The sequence below is a fragment of the Eurosta solidaginis genome, chromosome 4, assembly GCF_040869045.1.
Source record: "Eurosta solidaginis isolate ZX-2024a chromosome 4, ASM4086904v1, whole genome shotgun sequence".
Classification (NCBI taxonomy): domain Eukaryota; kingdom Metazoa; phylum Arthropoda; class Insecta; order Diptera; family Tephritidae; genus Eurosta; species Eurosta solidaginis.
The window spans coordinates 245,218,492-245,236,797 of NC_090322.1; the positions used below are offsets into that span (position 1 = coordinate 245,218,492).

General features: G+C 37.1%; 1 protein-coding gene across 8 annotated transcripts in view; it reads right to left on the reverse strand.

Annotated features, from left to right (window-relative positions):
- The window catches only part of LOC137251201 (longitudinals lacking protein, isoforms H/M/V), a 131,417-nt gene that overhangs the window by 92,311 nt on the left and 20,800 nt on the right, over nucleotides 1-18,306 (reverse strand). The gene's annotated exons all lie outside the window — the stretch shown is intronic.

Sequence of the window (18,306 nt, forward strand, 5' to 3'; positions counted from 1 at the left end):
GCCTTGTTGGACGACCATAACCGTTTAGACGGTTAAGCGCCAATTAAGTAAGTAAGTAAGTGATTTACAAAAGTAAACCTCCCAATAGTGGTTGAAAAATACAAAATTAAATCTCTATTAATTAAATCTCTATTTTTAACAATGTCTTACGGGTTCTTCTCAAAACATCAAATATGGACATTCGTGACTTTGGCATTGGACCGACGATATATTATTTCTAATTGCTGTTTTTATGTACGGGTCCCTTTTTCGCCCTTATTTGGAATCCAAATCTATAAATAAAGCTTTGGTTGTAAAGATGGAGATTCGGGCTATATTATTAGCGAGCTTTGGGCAATTTTGGTCCTAGAGCTCTTGTTTAGCTATATTTTATTAAAATAATTTGTTAAGAATAAACGATTGTGAGCACACAAAAAAATCTATTTGTACTATGACACTATTGTGAATATTTGCACTGCATTACTGGCAGTTGCTATCATACGCTAGATGGGAGCGCAAGCTGTAAGTTTTAATTGATAGAACAGCTGTTTTTTGTTGATATTTGATAAGAGACTTTTATGTTGGTTGCGCAAGATGCGCACGGGTCCGGCTCGTTTTTATTTTACATTTTTTCATGTGAATGGCTATTCCGAAATAAGTTACAACTGCTTAGCCTGAAGTTCTGCTTATATTTACAAATCAGCATCTTGCGCGATTGTGACGATTTTCGCTTATGCATCAAAACTCTTGTGACGCGGCCATAAAAAAGTTGCAAAAGACCGGCCCTAAATTTTGATTTTTGATTTTTAATCCTTGAAAATAGTACAACTTTTTTTTTTACTTTGTTGGATTTTTAATCCTTGAAAATAGTACAACTTTTTTTCTACTTTGATGGAGGTTTTCGGGCGAGAGGTGGGAAGGAAAAGTAACGTTTTCCTCCCGCCCTACACGTTTCGTCGTTTTAACGTCTTCTTCAGGGAGTCTGATAATGTTATTTGAAAACAACAAATTTCTTACATAAAAGTATCGGACTTCCTATAAAAAGCGTGAACGTATCGAAGGGCGTTGGAGGGAAAAGGAAAGTTCAACTTTTCTTTCTCTACTCTCGCCCGAAAAGCTCCCTCAAAATAAAGAAACCATTTCCGTTTCTGCAAGGAACGTCGCTGATTATAGGGAAGCATTATGTTGACGAGTAGAAGGACGAGATATTTACATACTTAGAAAAAAGAAAGTTGGGTCCAACTGCGTAAGTTAGAGGAGCTTCAGATGCTGGCTAAAAATCTGGTCGATTATGGAAGATTTCAAGACCCGCGGCAGATTCCTGCTGCTAACCGACGTACAGGGCATTTTTAAGTAAGGGCGGAGCACTTCTCGCATAAACAATTTCTTGCGCCGAATATACGTTCCCCTACCTCACTTTGAAAAAGCTGCGACGGCAATATCCCGGGATTCCCAGCTAACGAATTACAAGCCACTGGGAAATGAAGGACCACACACCCATGTATTAAAATACGGAGGCCAAGAGTCGATAAAGAGAAAACACCGACTCCTGTGCAAAATGGAGCTGGACGAACGCATGCCGCTATATTGGAATATACGTGTGATCTGACAATTCCACAAAAAATCCGATCCCGCAACTACGCTAATTAAAGCTGAATCAGCCTACTTAGTATCGCATATAAGTTACCAAAGTCAACGAGTTTATTGTACCTTCTCAACATGGTTTCAGACTTGATAAATCTACTAACTACGAGATATTTACGACGCGTCAAATCACAGAGAAAACTTGCGAAATGGGATCGACATGCTTCAACTTTTTTGTTTTTGTCTTTAAGGACAGGCCTTGTCACATGACGTTGAGCAATACCACCAGCTTCGGAAGGTTTGCGAAGAATTTCTCCCAGCCATGCGAAAACAAAAGAGGCTTAAGATAGGGCACCTGTCTTGCGGTAAATGGGCACAAGAAAAAGTATTGGGTGAAATCCAAGAAAAAATTGGCGCATTCGAGCCTTGGCAGCCACGTCACTGCTGACGCATATAAATTTGAGATTGTGAAACGAATCCTCTAACTAGTAACTAGCAATAGCACCGAGAACAATGCCACCTTAGAAATCAAATGGAGAATAAGTCTTGCCAACAAGTGCTACTTATTGGCAATTTAAAGACATCAACATAGTCCAGAAAATTAAGACGCAGCGTCTACGCTGGCTAGGCGATAGGAAAAGGGTTGCCCCAACTTCGCTGGAAGGACCAGGTGGAAAACTATTTAAACTCCCTTGGTGTGAACAATTGGCGCAAGTTGGCAGAGCTAAGAAGCGACTGGCATGCCTTGTTGGACGGCCATACCTGTTTAAACGGTTAAGCGCCAATTAAGTAAGGCAATTGAAAGGTAAATCCTTCGCTCGACGACCGCAAATTACGATCTATAAGTCCTTCATGACACCTGCGCTGATAAGTTGGTCGAAATCATAGGAATGAAGAGGCATTTATGGTGTTCCGGAAACAAGTTCTGGGAAAGATGTATTTTGTTCTACGTGGTCAACGGCGTGTATAAAAGGAGGTTGCACACACATATGAAGGAAGTGTAGCGAATGAAAGTCCATAAACCTCGCTGGTTAGGTCAAGAAAGTACTCCTATAAATGCTCATATTTGGAAGCAGATTAAGGGGTCAGCTCTCCAAAGAGCTGGGAGAGACAGGTTGAGAAAGACTTCATTTCACTTGGAGCTTCCTATTGGCGAAATTTAACGCTAAACAGGGATTGCTGGCATGACTTGGCGATTAAGCGCCAAATAATGATGATATCAGTCGTTTTAGCTTCTTTTGGACCGCTAACTTTTCTTGAATAACTGTATCTACGCGGCATAAAGTACACAAGAGCGCTAATTCAAAACACACGAGCTGTGCCGCCTGCCATCTATTCCGACATCATCAATTTGATTTGGGTTTTCTACGACTTATGTAAAAAAAAATTCTGAGGCTTTGCATGCGCGCTACTGTTCCTACTTCTAGTTTCTTTAAAATCGGATTAAAAGCTGGATTAGTGAGGATTCCTTTGAAACGGATACATATTCAATCAAACATCCAACCAATCTTGCGCAAGTTTTTTTGCCTTTGAGCTGATCTCAAATTGCGGTAAATGGTTATGATTTTTTTCACAAAATGGTTATAAGATCAAACAGAAATTTCCTAAATGTTCATAAACTCAAATTAAGGAAGGTCATAAAGTGAAGTGACCTTATGACCATTTGAAATGCACTCAAGGCCAATCGATCCACTTGAAGTGGTCATAACGCAAATTGACCTTTTGGTCGTTGATCTTATATCGCTCCACCAAAAGTTCTTTCTTCTCATTTCCTTTCCCTCATTTCCACGTTTCAAAAATAATTTGAAGAAATTCGTTTTTGAGTGAACCCACATTCTAAAGAAGACTTGAAAGGCTCAACCTTACCAATTTTACTTGACATCTAATGTCCTGTATCTTGCAGTCACTTTTGCAATTTATTGTAAATTAGTGATAGTTTTTTAGTAAGCTTCATGTAAGCAAAGCAAAGACAAGGAATTCTGCAACGCGTAACATTCGTCAAAAGCAAAAATGTCATTGCTCTGCTTGGCTTGCGAAGAAGATTTCCAGATACATGTAGACCAACGCGCTGACAAACGACAAAATTGGAAAAAAAATATATATGAAAATACTAAGTCACACGGATACTACAAATATTTTTACGACTGTATGAACCTTCATACCCTTCATACCTAAACGCATATCCACATTAGAGCCAAGATATTTATTTAGATGCATTTTGCTATTACACTGAACATATTTTAGATTCACGTGTGTGTATGTATGTGTGCAAGTTCGTCAGTGCGTTAGCCTTTCTCATCTTTGCTTTTTTAACTGACATTACAAGTTATTGCGGCAAGATTCTGCCAGTTCAGCCAACCCAACGGTCTGACCATCCCAACGTTCGACCGTTTAACCGTCTGACAGTCTGCTAGTTTCTGGTTTATTCTTGTCAAGTTTACACCAGTTCGTCTTGCTGTGTCTTATAGCTAAGCATGTTTTTTTTTTTACAATTTTTGTCTATTTCAATTTTTTTGTATGCTTCTTCTTCTTTCTATACGCAAGCTTTCGCAGTTTACCTCCTTTTATTTAACTGCAAATATTCTATTAAAAAAAATTCAACACCACCAACAACATCTGCCGCAGCATTCTGAGCGAAAATGTTAGTGACAGCAACAACGAATCGCTGCTTCTCCTCGCTCTCCTTTGCTTTAACTCCCGCAAAAACCTTGTTTAACCTTTTTTTATTGCTTTTTTACACCGTCTAATAAGTCCACATCTCCAGGATGCGACCTATACTACTTTCTTACATACGCACATACATACATAAATATTTATAATAACTTCTTTGCGCCCAAAAAGAGAAATACAAAAAACAACGCAATCTTATAGCTTTAGCCGTCATTGCTCTTTATTCTCACCTTCACCGCCTTCACTCCACTGCACCTTCTGCTCTAGGAGTTATTCAACGCACAAGCACCATTTTCAAAGCAGGTTTTCACTTCTGATTGTTTAAAGAGGAGTACTGTGTTTCAAAACTTAAAAACCTAAGGTGGGAGGATCTCAGGACCCTTTTTAAATTTAGAGCTAGTTGGGGGCCGCCGTTGAATGAAGTTCAAGTCTTGAAATCAACATTAAAAGATTTTAAAAAAGGTTATTCTAAGCAAATAGGCTCTCGGCAGCAACCACTCCGAGTGAGTTTCTACCAAGAAATATTCTCCATTCCCTTGCAGATTCCATTCCATACTGCCAACTTGAAGGAAAAAACAAAGAAGTGATGAATCAAGAAAATTGAGAGAGAAGCTTGTCATAATATGACAATACGGCTTCGTAACGCAGGCCGAGTTGAACTTCATCCCTGGCAGAATAGACCACTGTGCGCTGGCTTGCGCTCCTGTTGCGACATTTGCCACACATAGGAATGGGAGGTTGGTGAGCATATTTACTAATGAAAATCAGGGAATCTAACATCTACTCAGATATTCAGGCGGCTGTCAAAGCTCTAAGCTTTACCACTGTGAGGTCGAGGGCTGTAAAAGATTGCTTTACATTGCGGTGGCATTAGCTACTTTTTGATTAAAATTAAATAGATGCCAATGCATAAGGATATCCCTGGAAATTATAAGGCTGATTCTTGACCCAAGCAGGCCGATCATCGCCCTGTGAAAAAAGCCAACTTATGTGGAAGTTGTCATTGGTAATGTCTTTTTGAGTGACCACCGAACAGGTCTTGCTTGACTTAGGAGTCGAAGGTACTTCGTCTGAGGAGAGGCCACAATCGAGAGGAAGTTGTGCAGAAGCGATCCGCAAGGGGGTATTCCATCGCGCCCCTTTCTATGTATTCTCCGGTTCAGCGCTCTTTCTGCCACCTCAAACCGTGCGCTCGTGGCTTACCCTTGGAAAGACCCCCTATAGCCACCTCAACATCGCGATATTCTGCACGCTTTTCCATTGGACCACACCGCCGAAATCCCGTTTCACTAACAGACGAGGCTCTGGCGACCCCAAGCTCCTCATGGAACTTGGGGGTGGGGAGGGAGGGATGGCCTGAAGGTTTAATGTGGCCATATAAATCGTTCCCGAGATGGTCGGGCCAGCACCTTAATGGTGCTGTGTTACCGGAGCGTATCGGATCTGTATCCGACAAAGGACCATCACATCGATAACACTCCCCAAAGCCTTCGGGGAGTAACCTAATCGCTACAACAACAACAACAACCCTGGAAATTACTGCATTCTGCCTCTCAACATCACGCTTATCGCCTTCAGCCGAAGCACTGTTAGCACAATAACAACAGTCGATGGCGGGCCCTTCATTTCGCCCGAAGGTTCTCCCACCTCATACTGTTGTGAGGGCCCGCCACAGCATCTCCATGCCGATAGTGGGTTGGCCGTTCCTGGTCAGTCCCAGGGCTATACAGTTTAAAGCAGCATGGATGTTCATAAAAATGCCCTATGCGATAGTTGAATGTACAGTTGCGATCAAAAAAATAGCAGTGGCTTTTTTTGAGATTGGTTTGCATTATTTTCATTACACTGAAAGAAATGGTGCTAGTAAAATCAACAAATCGGTTCTGTTGTTCTTGACTTAACAGAGATTCGGGGAAATTGATCGAATTATGGTTAATTCGACAGAGTTCTTTGTCAAGCGAACAAATTAGTTTAGTTATTTCAACAGAAGAGAAATTGTCGCTCTTAACTTAACAAAATTCTGTAAAATTGACAGATTCCTAATCAATCCAACTGATTTTTTTTGTTAACACAACTGATCTCACTGGTCATTTCAACAGTCAATAAATTTTTTACGCTCATTGCACTCTCTACTTTGTCCTTATGTATGCTGTGTACTATATGTATGTACATATTTACGTATGTATATGGCGGCCGCCGTGGTGTGATGGTAGCGTGCTCCGCCTACCACACCGAAGACCCTGGGTTCACACGCCGGGCAAAGCAACATAAAAATTTTTTAAATAAGGTTTTTCAATTAGAAGAAAATTTTCCTAAGCGGGGTCGCCCCTCGGCACTGTTCGGCAAGCACTCCGAGTGTATTTCTGCCACGAAAAGATCTCAGTGAAAACTCATCTGCCATGCAAATGCTGCAACATAGGTACTTTCGTACAAAGCTGTCGCAACAACTTTTTTTTGTTCATTTGACTACTAAAACGGTCAATTACGAAGCAACGATTTGTGCGCAGTTGATTCAACATCTTGTTGCGATGGATAAAAATTTATAGAAATTTCGGTTGAATTGACCCGTATTTCGGTTGATTTTACCAGTATTTTTCTTTCAGTGTACTAAATTAATAGAATCTTAAAATATCGGAATGAAACGAAGAATTTAATTGACAAAATTTTATAAAAATGTCCACTGCTATTTTTGTGACCGCAGCTGTAGTTCAAAATTTGTTTTGTTTTGAGCTTGGCATTATTTTTATCGTATTCCTTATACTATTTTTAACATCTTATCTGCTGTCGTGCCAAAAACCAAGCCACCTACGGTCATAGGAAAAACTCCCTCACATTTAGAATTTCGTAGGCACCTACAACATGATTAAGACCAATAAATAATTTCTAAAACTTGCAGATATCAGACGCGGGACTTTTTGCGGTTGGTTGATTTCTCATTGGTTCTCCGTCGATTTATTAGCAAATAACCTCAGTGTCGTAAAAACCCAACGCATTTCCCGCATTACACAAGGGTGGGGTGTTCCATTACCTACAGCGAACATTTCCTACGAAACCAAATAAACACCCGCTTAGTCCCACTGTAAATTGTGTTTCGTCGCTTACGTAGAAGTTGCTTGCGTCGCCGAGTTAACGTCACAACGTCGCTAAGTCATTTGGTTGATTCGTCACAGCAAACATTTTTTTCTATCTTCACGATTATAAAAACAAAATGCGAAAAACAAAAATAAACTGCCGACAAATTAAGAAAAAGCAAAAAAACAAAAGCATAAGCAATGGCAACAACAGCATTGACAATAACAACAACAACAATAAAAATCTACAAGCGTCTATAAAAATTGCCTTTTCCTTAAAGGTTTTTTGCCTCGTCGACGCAGCTACACAAATTTATTTTTGCGTTTTAAAAAATTTTCCATTTTTTGCACTTAACGTCTTTGCTGATTTTTACCCTAGACTCCTCTTTAATCCCTCGCTACGCTCTCACTCACTATCTCATTCTATCCACTTCGCTATCGGTCTCTTTATGAACTTTTTCCATGTTTTGTTCTTTTTTTTGTGGTTTGTTTTGCTTATATTTCTGACTTTACTACTTTACAGTTTTTACTGCAGTTTCGTGTGTGTATGTGTATGTCTCTAAAGGCCCCGACGTTAACGTCGACAGTGGCGCTGCTTTTCATTTATTATTACATTTTTCCACAATCCCTCCCGCCCCTCTACACAATATTCAGTACGATCAAAGTTTACATCGGTTTCGAGTGCTATAATCGCTAGAGATACTCACTAAAAAGTAATATTCTTGACGTAAGTGCAAGTGTGTGCGTGAACTGTCCGCCAACAGACTTACTGTCGCACTATGGCGCCTATACGAACAAAACGTGGGAAAAATCGAAGTATTTTAAAGCGCCAAATACACGACACGAACATTTCCGCGAACATTCCGCAATCTTGTTCGCAGCTTTGGCCATACACCATACGAACTTTTGGCCGAACATTAGTTCTCTTTCAGACAGCGATGAATACGGACAACAATTGTGCTGCAGCAATATTGCTCGCTGTGGCAATTAAGCGTAATAAAAAGAGAGAAGATCGCAAAAAAAGAATTTGGTGCAAAGAATGGTTTAAAAAACGAGCAGTTCTTGGACAAAGTGAGCTTATTAAAGAACTGGAATTCACGTCACAAAATAATTTTAAAAATTACGTTCGTATGAGCAAGGCAACATTTGACCAACTTTTACAACAAATTTTGCCACTCATAACGAAACGGGATACAATAATGAGAGAAGCTATTCCCCCTCATCACCGCCTTGTTTTAACTTTGCGCTTTCTAGCTAGTGGCAATAGCTTTGAAGACTTAACATTTTTGACAGCAATTGCGCCCGCAAACTACTTATTTTTTTTATAACTGTATCCTTTGTGGCATCAGGATCTACTTCTTTCTCATTATTCTTTTTAATTCTATTACAATAATCTTTGCTTTTTACTTGCCACAATGATGGCAAAGATTTATACATTTCAATAAATTCACTCAGAAATTTTTTATTGTCCATTTTACTTTTCCGCGCACGTCTGTTCCGTTCAGAAATTACTACGATTATGAGCTATTTCGCCATACACGCACGAACAGTTCGCGCAAATGTTCGCCAAAAATTAAAATATTTTGATTTTTGGCGAACATTTGCGCGAACTGGCAAACACCACCATACACAACAGAAAAGGTCGCAGAAACATGACATAACGGGAATGTTCGCGGAAATGTTCGTGTCGTGTATTTGGCGCTTAAGAAAGAGTTCAACAAGATGAAACAAAAACACATACTACACTAATTATATCGATGGCTGAATGGAAAGCGTATCACCCTTTATCGGCTTCAAGTTCGAAAACGTCCTACCTCAGCATTTATTTGTTTTTGTTTTTTTTTTAAACGAACTATATCATAACTCTATGGGACAAAAAACAACTTTTTTTCTGGGTATTGGACCAAACCCACTTTTTTGTAGAGATTGAGGCTTAAGTAGACAAAGTACTATCTCCGTTTTTCGAAGATAGCCTCCAAAAAATAGATATCGGCTTTCGAAGTTCGAAATTCTACATTTCGAAATTTTATTTTTTATTAAAAGAGTAAAAATGTGGTCGTGGTACGCTCTTTTCCCTTATTTCAAGGGCTGAATTTTTGAGAAATTTAGTATAACAGCTGTTATACGAGGTGAAGTCAGATAGTCCCATGATAGTGGCTTCATGTCTGCACATACTCTCCACTGGAATTGCTCCTACTGTAATTTTTCAAAAAAAATAATTCAGCCATTCAAATAAAAGAAAAAGGCGGACCACGACCATATTTTTACTTTTTTAATTTGCTGAACGCGTTAACAAAAAACAATAAAATTTTGAAATGTAGAATTTCGAACTCCGAAAGCCGATACCTATTTTTTGGGGGCTAACTTCGAAAAATGGAGATAGTACTTTTTCTACTTAAGCCTCAATATCTACAAAAAGTGGGATTGGTCCAATACCCAGCCGGCTGTTGCACAGTGTAATAAACTCAATACAATTCGAGCTTAGTTAGGGCTCTTATTAAAAATAATCTGAGGTAGAAAATCATGAAATCATTGTGGAACCAGCTTTTACACAAACAACAACACCAACTTAGAAATCCGGCGAAGAATCAATCAATCTTGCCAATTAATGCTACTTTGAACTACGCGGACAATTGAAAAGTAAAGTCCTCCCCCGGTAAAGGAAAAGTATGCTCTACAATAACGCTGGAAACAGGCTATGCGGCTCGAAATACTGCTCAAATTATTTTATCCCTAACAAGAACAGGTGGAACATGAAGAACCAGGTGGGAAACAATTTAAACTTCTGTTAACAGTGCAGACACGGCTCGCGCTTTTGATGTCCATAACCGTTTAAAAGGTTAAGCGCCAATTAACTAAGATCGAAATACCAATAAATAATTTTTTTTGGTTGGATCCACGGTTGCCACACCATGTAGGGACCAAAATTCATCGAAAAAAAGGACCAAATCTCAAGAAAAAGGACCAAATTTTGTGTTTTATTTTATTGAGACACAATCAGTTCCGCAATTCACAAGAGTGACGTATTCGTTGTAAAATATAAAAATTTTAGGATGATTCCATGGTTTCCTATACAAAGTTTTACTAAAAATACCGTATCGAAGACTTTGCTTAATTCAAACTACACAAGCAAAAATAAAGTGTACTTTTATATATTACATTTCTAGGATAAGTCAATGTCTTTTACCAACCAAATATTTTGAATTTAATGTTGTTGTCAAAGCTCTTAGTTCCAGCATTATGTATAGCGCAATTAGGTTTTAGTAAGAAACTGTTCTAAAAATCTGCGTTCAGGTTTTGCCGAACTATGTGGCAAACTCAGTATATCATAAATGAAACCAAGCAATTCTTCGAAGCAGAAGCTGTTATTATAGATGCTTAATTTTCCCCCTCAACGTTAAAATTTCATACCAGAGCCTAGATTCAGTAAGTGTAATTTTTGAAAAACACACAGGCCCAGGGGATTTTAAATCAAACGTCTTAAGAGTTTGAACTGTGCAATAACGTAACCTGATTACGGTTAATTAGGTACTAGAATTTAGTTTTTATTTTTTATTTAGTGTTGTTATTGAAGTTTATTATACCTACGTGAATAAGTTGTCACAAAACAGTTCTTCCGAAATCAAATCTCTTTTACATTTGCTTCAAAATCTGAATATAAAAATTAATTGGTTTTAATCCCTATTACTTGAACATTTATAAAGTTATCACTTTCGAGAAGTATTTCTGCCCCACTTCCAGTTAAAATATTTCTTATGTCAAGCTACTTAATTCTCAATAGTCCTGGAATTCTTGAAACTCATTAAGCTACTTGGAGCTGTGTGAGAATGATTTAAATATCGACGTGAAATTTTTATATATAATTCTTTTGTAAAAAATTGTGAAGGTGTTACCTTTTGTTTGGCAAGTACACCAACATAAAAAAAATTTGTTTAATTATTTTACTTACTTTTCAATTTTTTTAACTCGACGACCAGTGGCAAACCCTGCCAGGTTTCTTAGCGGCATATGTGCATTTGAAAAAAAATTTTTTAGCTCGACTAGTGAAAAAAATCTTTGACGCCACTTAAACAAAACTCTGATATGTCCGTGTAATGTGTTTGCCCTAAGATCCAGTACTTTTCTTTTTAATGCCTAGACTAAATTATCTTCGAGGTGTTCTGCTATATTTTATTGGCTTTGCAATTTTTGTGGTAAGAATTCCATGGAAGTAAATTGAAAATTATATGTGGGTTAATGAAAGTGTGCCAAATGTTGTGAGCAGTGTTGTTTACCTCAGTAAAAAAAGAAGAGTACCAAAATCGTGGCTACTGCCTAAAATGGGGTTGGAAAGGACCATTTTTGGTCCAAATGGCGTTTGTGTAAAAATACTATACCAGTTTACAAATACAATGATGCTTGACCATTTGCAAAATATCCTATTGTAGATTTTCAATTACAGAAAAAAATTCAAATTTTTTTTTTCTCAATTGAACTAAAAAAGTTTTCTTATATCGTTTTCACACAGAAAATTTATCGAATCACAATTCTATTTAATGAAATAATTATTAATTATTAATTTCCCTTTTCATACAAGGCCTTTTGCTTCATTAAGCGAACATCTGTCAGCAGCCCCAAAAAATATTTCGTTTTTACAAAAAATAGTTAAAATGGAAAGCAGCCTTTTCCTTCTTTACTATAAATACAGTCAAAATAAAATACATGAGCAACTACCCAAGAATGTTGCACCTAACCAAATATGTGCCTATTTTCGAAAAAGCCATATTATTTTTTGCAGCAAATGCAGCGAAAATTAAATTTTGAATTTTTTCGTGTTTTTCGTAAATTATTGAAAATAATTTATTTTTGATTGTCCTTTGTTACATTGACAATAAAATTCGAAGTACTATGCAAACCCGACTGTATTTTTCACTCGATTAGGCATTCAATAATACAATAATGAGATAATTAAGAATTTGTATTTTGTATGGAAGATTGAGTTCAATTAGGGCTTTAATGTAGAAAACTTAACTAAGTATTTCATTAAGACCCTGTGTGAAATGGGCATTAGCAATTTTCGTGCATTTTCAATCAAAATTCATGCTTAAACAAACAAAAAAAAACATAATTTTTGAAAACAAAAAACATAATTTTTGCAGCGAAAAACATCAAAACGACGCATTGTGTATCGTGACGTTCAGCGACCTTAGTTCTATTACCGACAAAATCTTAGTTTTTCTGCCGCACCACCCAATTTGCAGTGCGTCCATATGTATTTTATTTGTTTATTTCTGTGTGTGTGTGTTTGTATGCTAACTTTTTTAGCGTAATCTCAGCGTATCTATCTGTTTAGGTATGTATGCATGCGCATATATTGAGACCTTTTTTTGCATCTACAACATTTGCACTTTTTTCAAAATAATTTTGCAATTTGTTAAAGCAATAATATTGGAGAAACAAAAACACTCTACCTACCATTTTCGTTATATAGATTGGTTTTTGTGCTTCTTCTTCTTAAGATTTATAGCTACTGGTTACCTACACTGACACCGCATATATTTGTTTGTTTGTTATATGCGCTGGTTGATAGATCAAGTTGTTGTTGCAATCAGAAGCTAGCACAAGAACAATAATTTTCAGTAGAGTTCTATTACTTCTAAGCCGAGTTTTTGTTGTATTTCTTTTTATTTTTAAAGCAAAGCAAGAAAATCTAACAATCTGCACACGTGCGCGTCACAGCAAAGTGCATAAATGTCGGTGAGTGTGTGCGTGTTCGTCTGTGTTCTGCATTAACACAAAAAAGTGCATTCTGTCGTATATCAATTATTCTTTACAGCAAACTATAAATATGTATGTAGGTATGTATTATTTACTATATAAAGAAAAAGAAATGGAGTTTCTACGTAGAATTAGAAAATTATGCAGGTGCAAGAAATATTTTTTGTTTGGCTCAAACTCGTGCGATATACAGTTACTCACAAAAGTAAGTACACACTTGGTTTATGCTGAAAAAAATGTCAAAGGTAAGGAGAATTAATCAAAATTTCCCACATAAATCGCATGGACAAAAATGGGAAATTGCTCAACACCCTCGCCGAAAAAAATTCTGAAAATTCAGGAAAAATGTTTAGCTATTTCTAACTTGCACATTTTTATACTAAAATTTATTGGGCTACAAAACTGCATACTCAAACATTTTCTAGAAATGCTGAAAAAAAAATTTGAAAATTTTGATGGTAATTTTTGAAATTTTGATTAATTCTCCTTACCTTTGAGTGACCTTTGACATTTTTTTGAATGTGGTTTCTGTTAGGGAATTTGCAATATCTATATATATAAAAATAAGTGTCCTTTTTATTGTCACTCCATAACTCGAGAACGGCTCGACAGGTTGCCATGAAATTTTTAGGAAAGATACAGGAAGGAAAGATGATGGTTAGTTGATTTTAAAATCCCAAATCGGTTTAGCCATATATATATATAAAAATCAAATTCTGTGTGTGTGTGTGTTCGCTATGGAAACGTATTTCCCACACATCAATCATCACCAAGTTTTGGTTATGGGTTCCTTCGATCAACGGGAAGGTTTTAGGCTAAAAATAATTTCTATATATAAAAGGGGCGTGGCACCTCCCATACAAATGGAATCTTTGGTACTGCATAACTTTGAAGGTATACATGCCAGAACATTGAAATTCAGTAAGGAGTTATTTGAGGTCAATCCTTAACACCACCAAGCAAATATGGAATTGGGAAAAAGGGGACGGGGCACCTCCCATACAAATGGAATATATTATACTGCATATATCTGGATGTAGTAATGGTAGGATAATTAATATTGGTAAGGAGCTATGTGACGTTAAGTCCTAAAACCTCCAGTAAAATGTGGAATGGGGAAAAACTATGGCTGCCGTACAAACTTAAGTTATTTTAACACCTAAAGTTAAAAAAATTGTTTAGCTTCAGTCTATCTACATCTTCTATAAAAATCTAATTCTGTGTGTGTGTTCCCCCTATGAAAACGTGTTTGCTATACTTCGATCATCACCAAATTTTGGCTCGAGGTTCCTTCGATCAAGACGAAAGTTTTTCATATTTCAGAATTAGAATTTTAAATTTAAATGTTTTTGTTTTTTGGCTATGCGAAAGAACAATCTTAGCTCCCAAAAATGATCATGTTAACAAAATCAATGATCGCTTTCAAAATCAATTTCCTCGTGAAGTGACGAAATATAAATCGATCGACACAGTTACAGATGAAGATAAAATTGTGAATTATCCAAATGAATTTCTATAATCCTTAGAACCAAAAGGAATTCCTGCGCATATATCAACTTTGAAAATTGGCTCACCAGTCATGCTTCTTCGGAATGTAATCAAAGCAACAATCAGCAGCGGTAAAAGCAATACAATAATATAAAATAAGATACAATAAGATACAAGAACAAAATGTTTTAACAGAAAATTTCACCAAATATGCGTACAAAATTCAATTCAATTTACAGAACAATAAATTAAATTATCAACAAACAAAACAGGAAAAATAACGCAACATCGATTCGATCTCGGGCGTTACAGCGTGCGCCTGGTAAAGCTAGTTTTAGATGAAAATTATCAATTCAGCTGTGAGCCACTGTATTTGAGTTTTTTTCAGCATAAACCAAATGTGTACTTAATTTTTGAGTAACCGTATGTAGAGTTGGCAGGATTCCGCGATTTTCGAGGAACAGCGTGATCTGTGCCGCTGTGACTTCTTAGTCACCGCTGTTTCTTTGTGTGACTGATTGGCGAATATAAATTTCGAGGCTGTGAAATAGATCGTCTATCTGGGAACTAGCGGAAACTATGTCAGCTAAGAAATGAAGCGAAGATTACCGCTTGCCAAGGAGTATTACTTTGGACTGAATATACAATTACAAATACACTAAAAAAGTCTTTCTTTTAAGTCAAGCCACAAAGACTTCGTTCCATGGCAATGTACGAATGCAAGAGGATACTAGGATGAACGTGGGGCCTATCGCCCAAACTCTGTCATTGGGTATTTACGGCAATTGTCAAGCGCATACTTTACTATCGGGTTCTATTTTTGTGGACAGTCACACATCCCGCCTGCAGGCCTAATGGCCAAAAATATAGCGTTAGCAACTGCAAGAAGGCTTGAGGCTTCTTGAGTGCAGGCCCTATGGTACTTGAGCTTCGAAGGATATCTTGGGGCCACAATAGAGCCGGAGGGTTGGCACAAGGGTGCGAAAATGGCCGAACACAGTATGCACGTGTATACCGACTGTTCCAAATTAACGGAAGGGGTCTGGTTTGCTGCTTACTGTGTCGAGCCTGAAATAAGTAGATCCTACAGGCTGGCAGATCACTGTAGTGTCTTCTAGGAGGAAATTGGAGCCGTGTAGAAAGCAACAGAACTTCTGGAGAAAGCGTGCTTAAGCTGCAATGGCGTCAATATATATGTATACTAATAGTCAGGCGATGATCAAGGTAATAATCCCACACAGAAAGTCATCAGGAAGTGTTCTGGAATCAAAGAAGCATTAGAGAGACTTGTCTCCGGCCGAACCATACATCTATACTGGGTTCTCGGCCATAAGGGGATAGAAGGTAATGAAAAGGCCGATGCGTTGGCAAAGGAGAGGGCAGCACTCCAATGTGTCGACGGAATATGTCCCAATCCGTTTGGGAGAAATCAAAAAGAGACAAGAAAGGCGTGGAGAAGCGCGATGTTGAAAATTTCTAAGATCGATTTAATTCGGAGTTGGCCGCTCTGTGTTGGTGAAAACGAAAGTGTCGAATAAAATTATTTGAAGGATTGCTATAGTCTAGATAAATTATAGCTTAGCTAGAGATGGTGAAAACGGCTCCAAGTGTACGGGCGTGACTATAAAATCACTTCGACTGGCTTTCATGATAGTTTTAGGAATTAATCCGGGACTGCTTTTGGAATCATATAGTGAATATTTTCATGATTATTTTCGGAATGATTTCAGAACTATCTTCGCACAATTCGAAATTATATCGGCGATTATTTAGAGTAATTTCGACATTATTTCGGGAACATCTGTTGATATTTTCGGGATTTTTCGAACTATTTGGTATTTGCTTTCTAAATGGCTTCGATATGGTTTTGAGGATTAAATCGAGGCTACATCGGGACACATATCTGTTTTATTTTCTTAGTTAGACTAGTTTACTATTTTTTTATTTTTTATTTTTTTTATTTTTATGCCCCTATTACGGTATACAACTCAACTTAGTTGGGTTGTAATTAAAATAAATCAACTTTCAGACAACTCAACTCCTGTGTATTACGAATTACAACTTATTTCAGTTGAAGTTGAATTGGTGTTGCCAAGCTAGGAAAGTGATGATTTGACAGATAAATGAACAGCTGATCAATTTGTGGCAGAAATTTAAGCATTTGCAAAAGTGATTTTTTTATTACAAGATATTATATGATATGAAATCTATTTTATAATGGCGAAAATGTTGGCGATTGACATGTCGCGAATACGGAAAACATTCGCGTGATCATTCCAATCCCTTGAAACTACCAAGCGCCAAGTAAGAAAATGTTTAAGTGACAAATGATGAGCTTCTAATGAAGTTATTTTTGCAGATTTGAAAGGAAGCATTTGCTCATTACTAAACAAAATTAAGGACCATTTCCGCAAACGCTTTCGAGGGAAGGCTTGCTGATGGCAACTATCAAAAATGCTGCGGAAATGATTTTGGTGTTGGGCTGGTTTTAAATATTATTGAGGATCATATATGTGCGAAGTGGATTAAAGCCCAATCAGCAAAAATTGTATTTTACTCTAAAACAGGATTCCCAGGAGTAGTGATTAGTATCAATGGGACTCATATTCGCATAATTTCAGCTATTTTGGCTGCATCCGAACAGCTTCGTCCAACTTTGGAATGTCGCTGCATAAAGTCAAAAAATTATTCAATGTAATCTATCGTTTAGACGTTGTTTTTTCTATAAATGTGTACAAAATTGTTGATTATTGTTTGATTAAAAAAGGTTAAACTACCATCTTTAATTTTTTTTTTTTTTTTTTTTTGGTAACGTTTTATGAGTCCGTGCACCATCTAACTCTTATCAAAGGTGGCATCAAAAGACGCGCTTCGTTTTTAGGATTCGAAAGCGGAAATTAAAAATTTTATTTCTGTCGAAAAATATTTACAAAAACCCACAAAATGGCCCGAGGATCCGATTTATGAGGCCCGATCCATAGTTTTTTTTTGCACAGAACACCTTTCTGCGTTGGCGGCTTTTGGCCGCGATTTGTAAAAATAACCCTGGGTGGGTCCAATACCTTTCTGCATTTGTGTGTACAAAAAATTTGGCAAAATACAACAACCACATGAAAATTTGAACCGAAATGATATGACAGAAATGCAATTTTTAATTTATGCTTTCGGATTCTAAAAACGGAGGTCGAAACGTGTCTTCTGATACCAACTTTGAAAATTTTTGTTAAAAATTAGGTGGTGAACCGTCTTCTAAAACGTAACATTTTTTCAAAACAACTGCAAAATTGTATGAGACAACTGCTAGTAATCAGTTGTAAGATTTTGACGTCTTTGACAACTACACCAACACAAGGTTGTAAACGGTAATGCCACAAAGAGTTGTTAAGACTAGACAACTCAACCGACATTTTTTTTTTTTTTGACAGGTTGAGTTGTAATCTGTAATACCAAATTGCGAAATTTCAACCCAACCAGAGTTGAGTTGTAAACGGTAATAGGGGCATTAATTTATTTATTTATTTATTTACTTATTTATTTATATGAATATAAATGCGGATTACAGTGTAAAATTAACAAGCATACATAGTGAGCAAAATTATATTATAAAATATGTATATACATATATTATTGAATCAGTTGTCGGGATGGACTGTGATGCCGAGCAACGGAATTGATTATCAGTGCTGTCGGAATGGACGTGATTTCGAGCAGCTGATGTATATTTAACACACAATAGCAGGGCTGCGATGTGTGGGAG